Genomic DNA, 16,429 nt, shown 5'->3' on the forward strand with positions numbered 1-16,429 from the left:
ATCTTGTGCTGCCATTATTTTCATAAGAATAAGTCCCTTAACATGCTCAAAAACAATATGGTAATTTCCATTTTGTGTTATTTTATCCTGTAAAAACCTGAACATGTTTAAAGCACTTATTTAAAAGACAGAAAAAATCCTGCTAACTTGCAATTCAAGTGCAACATAGAAAGATATAGAGGTGCAAGAAGAATATATACATACAGTCAAATATATTGTCACATTTCTTTTTGTGAGAGAAAGCTGTGGTAAACATGCATAATTAGAAATAACACCATTTTAAGCACAGAACTGAAATGAAATTTGTTTTGTTTTTGTCCTTCTAAATAGTTAGAATACTTTCTGATTGATGGCATCTGAAGGTTGATTACTCAAGTGAACCCTGTGTAAATGTTCATTGTTCATACATCAGACTCTCTGGAGAAACTAACTGTGTCAATATTAACCTGCCCAAATTAAAAAATAAGATGTCTTTTTTGTTCTTCACACTTCTTGCCTGGGGAGCACAATATGGCTTTTGTCAGAGGTGCTCCATCATTTTGGCTCAAAGAAACTGTCAGTACAGTTTGGGATTTGTTATTCATGGCCAGATATCCTGATGAGTCTAATGAAGCCTTTCTGCTGACAGCTCATTTGCTAAAAATATCCAACTATCGCAAAGTATAAATGAGGAATATATTTCTTTCCTCATTACCCTGCGTTTCTCTCACATTGACAATTATGTCATGAACCCCAATGATTTTCAAGCTGGGATAAATTCAACTCTGCTCAGTAGCAGAGAAGTGAACAGACTGTTCATAGCTCCTGGCCAATACTTCAGGTTGCTCTTTTCTGTTTTATGAACTCATGGGCAAACTTTATGACATCTTTAAATTGCAATATAATAGGGTAAACACCAGTGTTTTTGCACACATGCCATGCCAACAGCCTGTGTGCTGTTTGTTGAAAAATGTGTGCTAATTACTGCAAATCCCCTCCTGAACCCAGACATGGATGATTTTTTGATAAAGATTTTCAGCTAATAATACTGATTTGTTTGTAGGGAAAACAAAAGGAAGTTGCTACCTATCCTCCTAGACTCCCTTCTTCTTATTTTGGTTTTCTTTCTAAAAAGTTCTGTCTGTGCATTCTCATTGGATGCCTATTTTAACTAGATTCCTATAGTTGCTGAAACCATGGTCCTCTTTTCTTTTCTTTTTTGCAACCACTTAAGGCAACGTAATTGTGAAGTAAAGTGAAGACAAAAATACCCTCAGTTTAAGCTTGGTTCCTGATGACTAAATGGACACAATCATGCAATTTTCTTAGTTACAGTACAAAAATCATTAGCCATTTTCTATTTCCAAGATATTTTTCAACTTAGGGGTCCTTGGTGCTCTTTGAGCTTGGTTGTTTTCTTGCAGATGTTTCATTACCCAAACTAGGTAACATCATCAGTGCTCATCATCAGCACTGAAGATGTTACTTAGTTTAGGTAATGAAAAATCTACAAAAAATAACCAAGCTCAGAGAGCATCAAGGATCCCTCATTTCAACCCTGAGCTACAAATATAATCCTTTATTTTTGGACGTTTTATCCAATTCCGAAAGTTAAAGTCCACAAGTCTTACCAAGGTGGATACCCCTGGTCTATTCCAATGATAATGATTATGTGCCCTCGTATTGGAAGAAAGGCTCACCTTCTTATTTACATAGATTAGGATTTATTGGGTGATTGTGTACCATCAAGTCAGTTTGACTCTTAGATTTTCTACATGACAATCTGTCCCTAACCCTAACCTATCCCTTCAGTGCTTTCAACAGGGCACCCATCACCACTGTAGCTGAGTCTATCCACCTTGTTGCCGATTGTCCTCTTCTCTTTCCTTCCATCTTTCCCAGACTTAGAGCTTTCTCCAGAAACTAGACTTTCACATAATGTGTCTGAAGGATCATTTGGGCACTGTCATTTCAGCCTGGAGTGAAAGTTCTGGGTTAATTTATTTCCCATGGTACTTTTGGAGGTCTTCTAGAACACCAACATCCTAAATACTCTCTTTCCTACTTCTTTGAACTCCAACTGTTGCTTCCATAGAGTGTCATAGAAATACACTATCGCAGTATTCTGCTCTGTTACAAACACATTTCAGGGTCTGAATATCTTTCCAAGATTTTCATGGTGCTGTGTGTACTATGGCTTTCTGACCTGTGCAAACTTTTCATATGAGGATGTTCTGGGAATCCCATTTTTCCCAATTCCACAACACGACATGATATGATTGATCCAATAAAGGCTTTTCTGTAATTAGATAATTGTATACTGATTTCTTTTTGGCATTCGTTGGCTTTCTCAATTATACAGTGTGCTTCAGTAATAACATGTCATGTTCCTCAGCCTTTTCTAAAGCCAACTTGAACATCTGGCATTTCTTTTTTCATATAGTCCTAATTTTATTCCCAAGATACAGTAATTCCAATGATGCTGGAAATACTCATTATTCTCCATTCATTTATCTCCTGTCCTGTTGAAGCCATCCTACACAATATAATGAACTCCATTGTGTACTTTGTGAACTACTTCCTTTTTCTTACATTTTTATCTGACATTTTTATATTTCATTAGTTAAGCCAATTTTAGCCACTTTTTTCATACATTGCATAATTTTATATATTCCAATCATTCTCCATACCCTGTCCCACCATATTTATTTGTTGTTTTTATCCTAACTAAAAAGCCCTCAAACATAACTTTTCTTTATATCAATATTGTTTCAGTCCTTGTTCATTTCGGTTGCCCTTTTAATTCTTTTTTTGACAGCACAGGTCAGAATTACATCTAATATTCTACAACCCGTAGATTTGTATAAATGTTATATTAACACGGAGATGCATAACTCTATATGGGTCTGTCCTTGAAGACCACCCAGAAACTTTAAGTAGTCCAGAATGGAGTGGTGCGGGCAGTTATGAGTGCCCATAGCCTGCCCACGTTACAGTATTGGGTGAGCTGCAGTGACTGCCTGGTTCCTTCTGGGTAAAATTCAGAGTGCTGATTATCACCTTTAAAGCCCTGAATGGTATGAGATCCAGTTATTTGAAGAGCCAACTCTCTCTAAAGGTATTTGCTTATGCCAACAGATCAAACAAGAGAGGCACATTTTAGCATTCCCATCAAACAATATCATTGGATGGGACATTCAGGAAATGGGTCTTCTTCATAGCAGTGCCTGCTTTGTGGAACAGCCTCCAACCTATAATCTGCAGGATCCCACTAGTAGGCTGCGTAGTCTTAGCTGTTCTTCCATGCACTGAGCTTTGGTATGGAAGTGCTATGGCAGCTAGATTGATGTGCGGCTTTAATTCTGTAGAATTATTGCTATATTTTTTATGTGTCTATAGGAATTGATTGTTGTTGGCCATTCAAGGTTAATATTGTACTAGACAACCTTGTGTCCAGTTGGGTCATCCTTTGAAAGAAAGGTAGTGTGGTCTGATGTGACCAGAATGAACTTTAAATTTTAGGATGACCATATATTTTTTTTAATCCAATGCTAGAAAGTCCCAAGATCATATATATGAAGAGTATATATTATAAATAAAAAAATAATTGTAGTGGCAAATGAAGTTGAATAATATCAATTATTTACCTAAAAAGATACACAGAATGACCATGAATGAGCAAAAGAGTAGTGGAAAAAACAACTTCTGACTTTCTACCAACTTCCCCCATTGACTTTACTTGTGGGAAGCTGGTAGGGAGCATTGGAGATCATGATCATGTCACCATGGAGATGATGCAGTGGCCATTCATTTTGCAATTAAAACTGGCCCGAACATCGTAGAAATTTCAGTTGCACAGGATTAATGGAACCCAGATTTTTACACATTCTTTATGTTAGCAGATTTTAGGTACCTCAATGCAAAAATTGTTGCAGTATAATGTATCATTTAGTCTAACTTGGGGGTACAAGCAGACAAATAGATAATAATAATAAGTTGGAAGGGACCTTGGAGGTCATCTAGTCCAACCCCCTGCTCAGGCAGGAAACCCTATACCATTTCAGACAAATGGCTGGCCAGTCTCTTCTTAAAAACTTCCAGTGTTGGAGCATTCACCACTTCTGGAGGCAGGTTGTTCCACTGGTTAATTGTTCTAACTGTCAGGAAGTTTCTCCTTAGTTCTAGGTTGCTTCTCTCCTTGACTAGTTTCCATCCGTTGCTTCTTGTCCTGCTTTCAGGTGCTTTGGAGAATAGCTTGGCTCCCTCTTCTTTGTGGCAGCCCCTGAGATATTGGAACAATGCTATCATGTCACCCCTCACCCTTCTCTTCATTAAACTACACATACCCAATTCCAGCAACCGTTCCCTATATGTTTTAGCCTCCAGTCCCCCAATCATCTTTGTTGCTCTTCTTTGTACTCTTTCTAGAGTCTCGACATCTTTTTTACATCGTGGTGACCAAAACTGGATGCAGTATTCCAGGTGTGGCCTTACCAAGGCATTGTAAAGTGGTATTAGTACTTCACGCAATCTTGATTCTATCCCTCTGTTAATGCAGCCTAGCACTGTGTTGGCTTTTTTGGCAACACAACAAGAGCTTCAGTAGTACATAGATAAGATGAACAATCATATAAAACTTTAAAATAAATTAAGTAAATACATACATACTTCTATTTTTTTAAAAAATTATCCATTATATGTCTGTTTCTTAATAGCAGAAGTTTGTTTTCATCAGGCTATTAACTACTAGACTTAGAATTCTTTCCTGGTCAATTGTATCAACTCGAACCATATGCACATTAAGGGGTTTTTGACACAACATTCATCATTTTATGCCACATTTCCCTTTTTAACTTTACTGTCTTTAGTATAAATTCTTCACTGCCCCTTTTTAACTATTCTAGGTAATGTGAGGCCAGAAGTCAATGCAGTGCTCATCTTAACCCCAAATTATTTATGAATAAGCAAAAAGGATAGTTTTCCCTAGTGATCTTTTGCTATTCAATGTCTTGTTTCCTTCTTCTTATTTTGGAACTTAAAGTACAAAAGTTCCTTAAGTATGAAACTTCTATAAAAAATTTTTGCTTTACACTTAAAGCCCTTTTCTTGAAAAGCTAATCAGATCCATAGTATACCCTTCCACAATCTGTTCTTATACTTAAGATACCAAGAAAAATGTGCTGTTTGACAAAACTACCATGGCCAGGCGGCAAGTAATAAAGTACTAAACTATGCAGAAAAAGGACCAGGGCAGTTATGTCCAGGAGCTGTCTATTAGTAAGACTGTCCCAAGAGCAAATTTGTATTCAGTAATTTTTTTTAATCCCATTTATATCCCGCCCTTCTCCGAAGACTCAGGGCGGCTTACAATCTAAGAAGCACAAATTTGTACCATCACCCATGCTGTATCGCTGTCATGCAAACATGGTAATAAAGAAATGTATTTCTTGCTGTCAAGAAAATCTCTAGGAAAATTAATCAACCATTCATCCATCCAGGCTCTTTTGCATATCCTTTTCTCAAAGAGGGAAGGCTAAGAGATTCCTTGCATGTTCCATGCACTCATTGCAATAGACTATGGAATCCATCAAGCTTGAGTTGATTTATTGAACTGTCTCTCAGCACAGCAGTACTGCTACAGCAAATGAACTGATAACAACTTTTTTAAAAGACTCAGTAATGTTCAGCAGTATCTGATGCATTAAGTTTCTTCCCACAGATTAAAGATTTGTTAAAGGTCTTGAATCATGGCTCAGCAAACAATTGAGTATTCCAAAATGATAAAGTTAGAATCTTTAGAAAACAATTTGAAGACACCGCTAATGTCCTTCACATGCATATTGTCAAATGCACTTTACTATGGATACAATTAGTCTAGTCATGCCGGCCACATGACCACGGAGACGTCCTCGGACAAGCGCTGGCTCTTCAGCTTTGAAACGGAGATGAGCACCGGCCCCTAGAGTCAGAAACGACTAGCACGCATGTGCGGGGGAACCTTTACCTTTACCTTTTACATCTTGCCATTCTGCAAGTTTGCATTTACACAATTGTGCTGATGGGTAAATTGTTTCAGCAGTAGAATAAAGCTAATTCTCTGTGTATATTGAATATATTCATATAACTTCTGAGACAGAATCCCAGATAAGTTTTTATTCCATGTTTGGATTACAAATTCCAATTTCAAAGAGTGAAATCCATATCAGATTCATCTCCTCCTGCTTCTCCACAAACCGCTCCAGCTATTTTTTTTTCCTGATACAGTCAGATTTGAAATTCCTGAAAGGAGAGATGATGTCAAAGGGGCAAGGCTAGGCTATGCTGCTAGTCTTTGACATATTCGAAGCATATCTCTCTCATCATTTTAAATGAGAACATTGCCTTTTTTTCCTTTGGAGGAAAAACCAGGCAGGCCATGTGTGGGAAAGCCCGTAGAAAACAGGTGCCTCTATTTTGATGCACTCCAGCCAATGAGGCTGACTCCTTTCTCAGGGAGATAGTTCTATTTGCAGAGACTGGATAGAAATTGCACCTAAATCCTTTGGCATCAAAGTCTGCAGGGGAGAGTCAAAAGAAAAGATCGCAACAATGCAAGTCCTACCCTTTTTGTATGTGCATTGGTTCCCACATACGTTCAAGATATATGTGGAGCTTGTATCCCTACTCTCCATTTGCCATCTTGCCTTTTTGCCACACACATAAATGCAGCAGTCAGAGGGAAAACTTTCTAAGTGGATATGCATACGATATTCAAATATCCACATGCTTAGAAAAAGTTCTTCTGGCAAAAATAGCAATCGGCAACAACATATAAATCTGTTACAACCCACAGAGTCCATTCATCACTCAGTAGCTTTGGTTCTTTTTCATAAAGATATGTGACCTCTGCCCATTATATTTCATTAGTAGGGCACCATGTGAGGCTCCTTCGCAGATGACAGACTAGAAAGCTAAACATCATCGCCTAAAGGATTTGTGGGAACAAGCCCATCTTCAATCTTTGTCCCTGGGAGGCACTTTTAACACCTGCCAACCACAGCACTATCATCAGAAAAACATTTACAGATTTATCTTCAGGCTGGTGATTATAAGAGATAATTTGTTTGGAGTATGGATAAAGTTGGTCTACCATAAACAAACTCGACACTCAAATTACACGATGAACATCATTAACTATTGGTTTAACCACTACTGATCTGAAAAAGATGAGACATTAGCTCAAAATCGTAGAGGTCTTTTTGTTGTTATTGTTTTAAACTAAAAACTATTAGTCACAAATAATTGAAAATTTTATTGGGGCTTTTTATTGTTCTTACTTAGTGAATCCTTCATTTTATATTCCTTATGTAGTTTGACTCATATCTAAGTATGAATCTGTATATTAATACCTACATTTTTTTATCCCTGATTTTTTTACAGCTCTGAATAACTGTTCTTAAATGCAAGTTTATTTGCTCACAAAGCTTAATTTTTTTAAAAAAAAACTTTACTGTAGGGATCAATAAATATAGTTTAAAAGCTTACTCCTGTTTTGATTTTTAACTTTTGATTTTCTCTACTGTTGTTACCCTTGGTATTACTAGCCTTTTTCCAGTACAGGGAGGGTCATGTTATATTTTATCAAATATTTACTCAGAGAAGACATTGTTTATAAAGCATTGCATATAGAATACTTTTTGGGCTGGAAAAAGCTCCCAAACTAAAAAAAAAGAGATGATAATAAAAAAATATTCAGATATTTTCCAAATGTTATGACTGAAAATTTTACTTTTAATATGTCAGTATTGAAAAACTTTTATATCTTTCATATGAATGGACATCACAAGCAGAATAAAGTTACTAACTACCAAAGGGAAGTGCAGAAAGGACACATTTTTCTCCCTAGACAGCCTAGACATAAAGTTTTCTAACCACTTTTTTCCCATGCATAATTGGAATTCAGAACATATGAAAACCTAGGGTTACTGCACCTAAAGCATTAATAATAATAATAATAATAATAATAATAATAATAATAATAATAATAATAAGGAGGAGGAGGAGGAGGGAAGAAGAAGAAGAAGAAGAAGAAGAAGAAGAAGAAGAAGAAGAAGAAGAAGAAGAAGAAGAAGAAGAAGAAGAAGAAGAAGAAGAAGAAGAAGAAGTAGTTGGAAGGGACTTTGGAGGTCATCTAGTCCAAACCCCTGCACAGGCAGGAAACCCTATACCATTTCAGACAAATGGCTGTCCAGTCTCTTCTTAAAAACCTCCAGTGTTGGAGCATTCACAGCTTCTGGAGTCAGGTTGTTCCACTGGTTAATTGTTCTAACTGTCAGGAAGTTTCTCCTTAGTTCTAGGTTGCTTCTCTCCTTGACTAGTTTCCATCCGTTGCTTCTTGTCCTGCCTGCGGGCGCTTTGGAGAATAGCTTGATTGTAAATCTTCCTGTTCAGCTCTCTTAGATTAAAATCTGTCCCTTCCAACCTTGTTTCTGAAATATTCTTCCTTCAGAGTCTTTTTTATAATCTGTACCAGAGTTCTTCAAATTTGGCCTTTTTATGACTTATAAAAGGGCCAAGTTTTAAGACCCCTGCTCTATCCTCTTCAGCCCCAGGTGCCTAGGTTTCTTGGGCAAGCTATTTTTCTTTCTTAAAGTTCAGGTTTTCCTTTGTGAAAGGTTTATTCACAAATTAGCTAAATTAACAATTTCCCTTTCATTTCACAGAAACCGAAGTGCTAATTCCTTTCCTTTTTGAGCATTTCAAACTGTTACACTCATCCAGAAAGCATCAAGATGTCATTACCATAGGCATAATGCAGAACAAACATAAAACCAAAATATTGCCATAAAGGCATACCTTATAATAACAGGCTGTTAGTACAGTAATATCGTTGGATGAGAATATCAAGGAAACAGAGTTTGAAAACAAGGGTAAAAAATATACTTTCTCCATTAAATCCTCTTGAAAAGTGAAAAAACAGTCCTGTTGTCATTTCCCGAGAAAACAATTCAGTTTTCACAGAAATATTTTGTCACTAACTGAATCTATTTATTTTACTCATTTAAATGTTTTTACATAGATATATATTACAAAGTGAAATCGAAACAATTATTTTATATCAAGAATTTTAAAATACATTGGTAAAACATAAAACAAGTATTCTAATCATTCTTTGTAATTCTGCTGCTGTTTTGCTAAAGACGCTAGTAAATACTCATGGTTATGTGAATTAGAAGATGCCTTTAGCAACTCATTTATTAAACAGTCAGTTCCTTCAGAGGAAATGGTAAGAGTCATTATCCTACCAACAATGAAAAAAAATCCAGATGTCCATCCTATGCAAAATGTTCAATAGCTGTTGTTGGACATTCACCAGCTGTAAACACATATAGTATTTTCCCTGGAATACAGCAAGTAGGACAGACATCTCTAATTGCTTAATCAGTCAATATTTTTTTTTAATTTTAAAAGTCTAAGTATAGAATCTATCACACGCAGGGACAATCAATGGGAAATATGAAGCTAACGGAGGCAGCTATTCAGTCTGCCAAATTTTGAGATTTGCGAAAGTCTAAAAGAAATGTGATTTGGTTAAAAAGATCAAAGAGCTTGATGAGGACTGAATATTTTAGGAGCATTAAGCATTTGAAAAGCTAGGGAATGTTGAATGTTAATTAGAAAGAAAACATATGAAACTCAGAGGAGAAGGGAAAAGAATGCATTTCTTGAGGACAGCTACCGTATTTTCCGGCATATAAGACGACCCCCGACTTTTGAGAAGATTTTCAAGATTTTTCGTCTTATACGCCGGAAAATACTTACATGCCAGTTGCCAAGTGTCCGACACAAGCCCGATTCAGCCCCGTCTGATGCAGATGGTGCAAAGCCTCCCTTTTGAAGCCCAAAGGGGCTTTTCCTTCCACCCGCCCTTTGGAATAAACACAAGAGCTGCGTTCACACAATGCGCTCTTCCAGGCCAGACTCTGCAAACGGCACGCCAGAAGCCGCAGTCCGAGTCTGAACTCCGAGTCCCCGCCTTTCGGCAGCCTGCAGCTGAGTGCAATCCGGCTTTGAGAGCACATTTACAGACGGAGCAGCCACGCGTCTGGAGCCAAGCCCCGCACAGGAGGCAGTCAGCCAGGCGGGCCCGGAAAACGCGCTGGAGAGCCGGGCTTGGGGCGGCCATGCCGAGGCCGGCTGGCAAGGGCCGCTGCGTGGTCTGCGGGCAAGAGGGGCACCAGGCTACCAAATACCGCTGTCCAGACTGCCGGGAGAGATAGCGGGTAGCAGGGTGCACTCTGCTTATGCTCAGATGCCGCTTGGGTGAGGGGGAGGGGCTTCCTGCCGCTCCCGGGGTCTGGTGTTTGCAAGGGGGAGGGGAAGGGGCTTAGAGGCTCTTGGGGGTGGGAAGGGAGAGTCATGTTGGAGGGGGGACTGGACTAAGGAGGCTTGAAGTTGCTTTGCAAGAACGGGGACGCTCGATTGATTTATGTTTTTTTTTTGGCGTATAAGACGACTGGGCGTATAAGACGACCCCCCCAACTTTTGAGAAGATTTTCATGGGTTAAAAAGTCATCTTATATGCCGGAAAATATGGTAATAGTCAAAGTTATCCTTTTACAAGGAAGATTATAATTTATGAACTCAGCAATTTACATGTTGCTTCCCAATCCTAGTCCTTTTACCAGCAATCAAGACCCAGAATATAAAATATTAATATATTCACCAGAACTAAACTGGATTAAAATTCTTGGGTTTAGTAACATGACATATCTTGCACTAATACATTCACAAGGATGTATGCACCAACTAAAGTTAAGGATGTTGAACTCCCACTGATTCTATTTCATAATTGCTTTGCATATCAGCCCTACCATTTTTTAGCACAGGAAATAATTACTTCAGCATAGAAGCCAGTGCAACTGCATATATTAATACTATAACATAAATCTAGAGTGTTGCTATGGTGCTAAAACCTGTGTTGTGTTGTTTCTGACTTAGCACAGGAATGGGCAACTATGACTCATTCATGAGCTGTGGACTTCAAGTCCCAGAATTCCTCAGCCAGCCTGGCTCAGGATTTCTGGAAGTTGAAGTCCACAGGTCATAAAGGGGCCATAGTTGCCCACCTCTGATTTAGCATAAGGAGGGATTTTAAAAAGAAGCTATTCTAATAATGGGTTACAGTTGAGCAATTATTGAGCTTATGCAATATACTAAAAAACTAGAAGCACAAATTAATCCAACTGCCCTAACCAGGAATAACTATGAGTAGCTATGGCCTCCTTTTGTCTGTAAAGATACTTAAATCAAATAACCGTGTTAGGCATATGGTGTTAGCCTACAATGTTGGGTTGAAAATATATTAACCAAGATGTTATGTCTTTAAGATGTTAATTGGCCAATGGGTGTGTAAGTGTTCTCATGGCCATAAGAGGGAGCTAGGAACGTAGCTTCTTTCTCTCTCTGAATTCACTGCTCTCTACTATTACTGTTTTTGCTCTGCTGTTGGTTTACTACTGTTGTAAACCTGAACTGTGTATTGACCTCTGGACTGGTAAGAAGACTTTGTATTTTGGATTACTCCTTGGACTGTTGCTATTGTGTATGACCTGGACTGTTTATTTTTGACTGTGCATTTTTGTTTTTACACCACCTCAAAAGTAAACTACTTTTTTGCTTTTACAACTCAGTGTACTCTTGTGTGACTCTTGCTGCTCTCAGTACCCTTCCTTGTCTGTGCAACTCTTTGGTAGCACAAGGAGACCCAGCACAACAAATTCCTTAACAAACCTTCCCCAAACTTTGAAGACATTAACACACTTCAGTGTTTTCCCATCTTCAAGCTAACATTGTTTCATTGGACAGAGTGGGAAAAACTCAGATTCATAGCTGTCATGTCTTCTCATAATGTGCCTTATCAAGTTGTAAAGACGCACATTATAATTCCCTAGCTGGCCAAATAGCCAAACATTTATTTTGTACAATTTTGTTTCCTTGAATGGGACTAAATTTTATTACATTGTTTTCAAAACTTAACATGCTGTGATTGTCTTAATAACTTAGCTCTAAATTTCTACTGACTTATTTTATTTGAAACAGAGACAGTTACATTGTTTTAATTATTGGTCTATCTATAGAATTTTCATCAGTGACCATAATAAAAATTATTTTCATATGTGAATCTTAAAAGATCCCCCAGAACACAGTACTGTTCAATTTTCCACTCTGTTGGGGACAGAACTGCAGTATTTGAATGCAAAATTGGGAATTTGGACGTTGAAAAATCTCTAAGGGGGAAGAAATAATAATAAATCTTTCAGCAAGGCAGAACGAGTTGAGGGTATACCTCCATAACATTTCAGACTTGCTATAAATTAACTCCCTTCTATTGTCCAGTAGGAGAGATTTTCTCTAAAACCCTGGAAAATGTCAGAGATATGAAAAAGTATGTCCATTCTTGCTTTTACCCTGCCAGACCATAATCTTATTTTAGAATTGTTCTTCTGCAGCAATTTTCAGTTGGACATTCTCAGTATTAGGGTAAACAAAATAATAATATGGAAGAAAGCCCTTGGCATCTAATTAAATAACCAACAACCTCACTTTGTATCTTTTCTTCCTCAATGTAGAATATACTGACTTGAAACTAAGATTGTAATAATAACGTCAGTAATTAAAGTCAATTAATATTGCCCTCATTGCCTAATATTGACAATTAACATTTTATTATTCCTTTTCTGTCTTTCTGTGTTTCATTAGTGTACTTTGCCTAACGCTGCCAACCCTGAAAGGAAATAACACAAGTGTGTGTACAGTACAGATACACATCCTCAACTTACAATAGTTCAATTTAGTGACTGTTCAAAGTTACAACAGCACTGGAAAAAGTGACTTATGACCGTTTCACACACACATGACCATTGCAGCATCTTCAAGGTTTAGGTCAGGGGTAGGCAACCTTGGCTCTTTTATGACTCAGGAATTCTGGGAGTTGAAGTCCACGAGTCATAAAGGAGCCAAGGTTGCCTACTCCTGGTTTAGGTGATCAAAATTCAGATATCTTGGCAACTAGTTCATATTTATGACGGTTGCAGTGACCTGGGGTCATGTGATGAGCTTTTGTGACCTCCTGGCAAGCAAAGTCGATGGGGAAGCCAGATTCACTTAACCACCTTTCTACTAACTAAACAGTTGCAATAATTCATTTAGCAACAGTGGCAAGAAAAATCATAAAATAAGGCAAAACTCACTTAACATCTGTTTCACTTAGCAAAATAAATGTAGAGCTCAGTAGTTGTGATCGTAAATGGAGGACTTACAGTACCTATATGTGTACTATTGAAAAAAGATCTGTATTTCCTAACAATTACAGCCACCAGATGGCGGTGTTGAACTATCTGTACTCTACTAGGGCAATCTTGTTTTTTTAATTCTAGAATTAAATGCTGAAGTCAGAAAGTTCCCTTTCTACTTCAAACAACCCAGAGCCACTGAGAAGGAAGGAAGCTAGACAGAAGAAGCAATATCAAATTAAATGGATTAACTGAAGCCCAGCCTTGCTCTATATGAAACATAATTCCCCTTAATATAATTAAGTTGCTTGTCTCGATTTTACATATCCTTTTCCTTTCTACTACTTTCATTTTAAGAGAACAGTCTATGCAGTTTGTTAGACAAGAAATATGTTTGCTAAATGTAGTGAAGATGGAAGATGTAAAGAGGCATCCAAGTATAATCAAAGCAGAAGATACCAAAACCAGGCATTCAAGGGTATAATATTTAAATGTATAAGTCACCAGCTCACCTATGAGAAATACGTAAGTTTTGATCTCAGATACATAATGAGTAGTACTCTATTACTAACATATTCTGAAAACTAAGTAACATTTTCCTAAAACCTTTAAAGAAAAAAAAACCTTCCACAGCAAATGATGCATCAAACTCAAACAAGCCATCGAGATTGCCAATGGATTTTAATAGCAGCTATTACAGCATAATAGTACTTTTTCAATAAAGGTAAAGATAAAGGTTCCCCCGCACGTGCGTGCTAGTCATTTCCGACTCTAGGGGCCAGTGCTCATCTCCGTTTCAAAGCCGAAGAGCCAGCGCTTGTCCGAGGATGTCTCCGTGGTCATGTGGCTGGCATGACTAGACGCCAAAGGCGCACGGAATGCTGTTACCTTCCCACCGTAGTGGTCCCTATTTTTCTACTTGCATTTTTACGTGCTTTCGAACTGCTAGGTTGGCAGAAGCTGGGACGAGTAACAGGTGCTCACTCTGCTATGCGGCACTCGGGATTCGACCCGCCAAACTTTTTTTTCTTTTAGTTTACAAGACTTTTACATCTAATCCCAGCAAACATACCTCAATTATTTATAATCCTTTGGTTCAACCTACAAATAAATGCCACAAGGTTCTTTTCTTTCTTTCTTTCTTTCTTTCTTTCTTTCTTTCTTTCTTTCTTTCTTTCTTTCTTTCTTTCTTTCTTTCTTTCTTTCTTTCTTTCTTTCTTTCTGCCAGATTGGCAACCCCAAAAACTATGCCTAAACTGGAGGAATGGGATGAGAACATGTACTCAGCTGCCGGAAACAGAAAAGGAGTGCTGGGAAAACTCACCAGCAGTCATCAGTGAGTTGTATGAGCAGCAAAGAAACAGATGGATAAGCACTGTAGAGGGGATACAGCTGATTGCAAGTGAACCTCTCTTTATTTCTTTGGCTCTGGTATCAATATGCAGTGGTAAGGATTGTCAGCTAATAAATAAACAGTCATGTAAAAGGTAAAGGTTCCCTCGCACATGCGTGCTAGTCGTTTCCGACTCTAGGGACCGGTGCTCATCTCCGTTTCAAAGCCGAAGAGCCAGCGCTTGTCCGAGGACGTCTCCGTGGTCATGTGGCCGGCATCACTGGACACCAAAGGCGCACGGAACGCTGTTACCTTCCCACCGTAGTGGTCCCTAGTTTTCTACTTGCATTTTTACGTGCTTTCGAACTGCTAGGTTGGCAGAAGCTGGGACGAGTAACAGGCGCTCACTCTGTTACGCGGCACTCGGGATTCGACCCGCCAAACTGCCGACCTACTGATCGACAAGCTCAGCATCCTAACCCACTGAGCCACCGCGTCCCTAAACAGTCATGTAGTAACTCTTTAAAGAGGTGCAGTTCCATGAGCCTCCTCATTACAAAGGCCATGTTTTTCATTACGTCAAAATACTTAAACAGTCTCTCCGCAAATTATATTGTGCGATAAACCACCAAACAACACACACACACACACAAGTAATACTCACTCAAAATAAAAACCAAGGCTAATATTCGAAAACTCTATTATTTTTAAATATTAGACTCTAATAATTCTAAATATTTCATGCAATCCGCATTCATTACAATTGTGCTTTAGCCTGACCTACATCTATTCATAGGCGTCCATCTCAACAAAAGTTCTGGAGTCACTGGAGGTTTTTAAGAAGAAACTGGACAGTCACTTGTCTGGAATGGTATAGGACCTATGGCACGTGTGCCACAGGTGGCACACAGAGCGCTTTCTGTGGGCACGCGCACAGTCCTAGGCCTTCAGCTGGGTTTTATTAAACCTTTTCACTTTAGGCCTCCGCCGCCGTGTGCAAAAAAAAAAAAGGTTCAGTCAATCAATCAATTTCAACTTCTCATGGGAAAAAAAAGATCTCACAAAGTTGGAATTGATTGATTGAACATTTTAGTCCCACCAAGTCTGCCGATACCACCACAGCCATGCCCACTCAATGGACCACGTCCACCCAATTGGCCACACCCACCCAATGGGCCACGCCCACCCGGCACCTGAAGATACATAAGTGGGCTTTAGGTTGCAGTTTGGGCACTCGGTCTCTGAAAGGTTCTCCATCACTGGTATAGGTTCTCCTGCTTGAATTGGGGGGCTGGACTAAAAGACCTCCAAGGTCCCTTTCAGCTCTATTCTATTCTTGTTTGCTTTCTTAGTCATTTACAGTTTCTAGAAATGATGGAAACTGTTCAAACTCATACAAATAGATGCAACTTTTGACAAAATATTTTAAACAATAAAACTTAAAGAACATAATGGGCTTTTGGAAGGAAAGTTATCTGCAGACTGTCATACAATAAAAAGAATTCTCTTTAATTTTAAAAATGTAAAGTATTGAATTCCATCAGATGTGAAACACTGGATTAATGTCATTAGTTCAGTAATTAGATACTGTATATTGAAAATATTAAATTAATGAACTATTGACATTAGTCCAGTGTGAGAATGAGGTGTACTGTATTGTTTCATATGAAAACATTTGAAATGCCTTTGTGCATTTCAGGTTATTGTTTGACTATCTCTGGATATGAATATCTGCTTTGAAATTATGTTTTCTGGCCACTGGGTGGCTGCAACTTTCCAGAGAAACATCAATTTACACAGTATGCTTCTTAAGGTCTAACAAGCAAGTTGGTGTTTGGGGGTT

At 38.3% G+C, this 16,429-nt stretch overlaps 1 protein-coding gene across 1 annotated transcript in view; it reads right to left on the bottom strand.

Moving 5' to 3' along the window:
- PRUNE2 (prune homolog 2 with BCH domain) overlaps positions 1–16,429 on the bottom strand; it is a gene marked incomplete at both ends in the record, with an annotated part of 127,073 nt that overhangs the window by 56,181 nt on the left and 54,463 nt on the right. The window lies entirely within an intron of this gene.

The sequence above is a fragment of the Vipera ursinii genome (assembly GCF_947247035.1).
Source record: "Vipera ursinii genome assembly, chromosome: 2".
Taxonomy (NCBI): Eukaryota; Metazoa; Chordata; class Lepidosauria; order Squamata; family Viperidae; genus Vipera; species Vipera ursinii.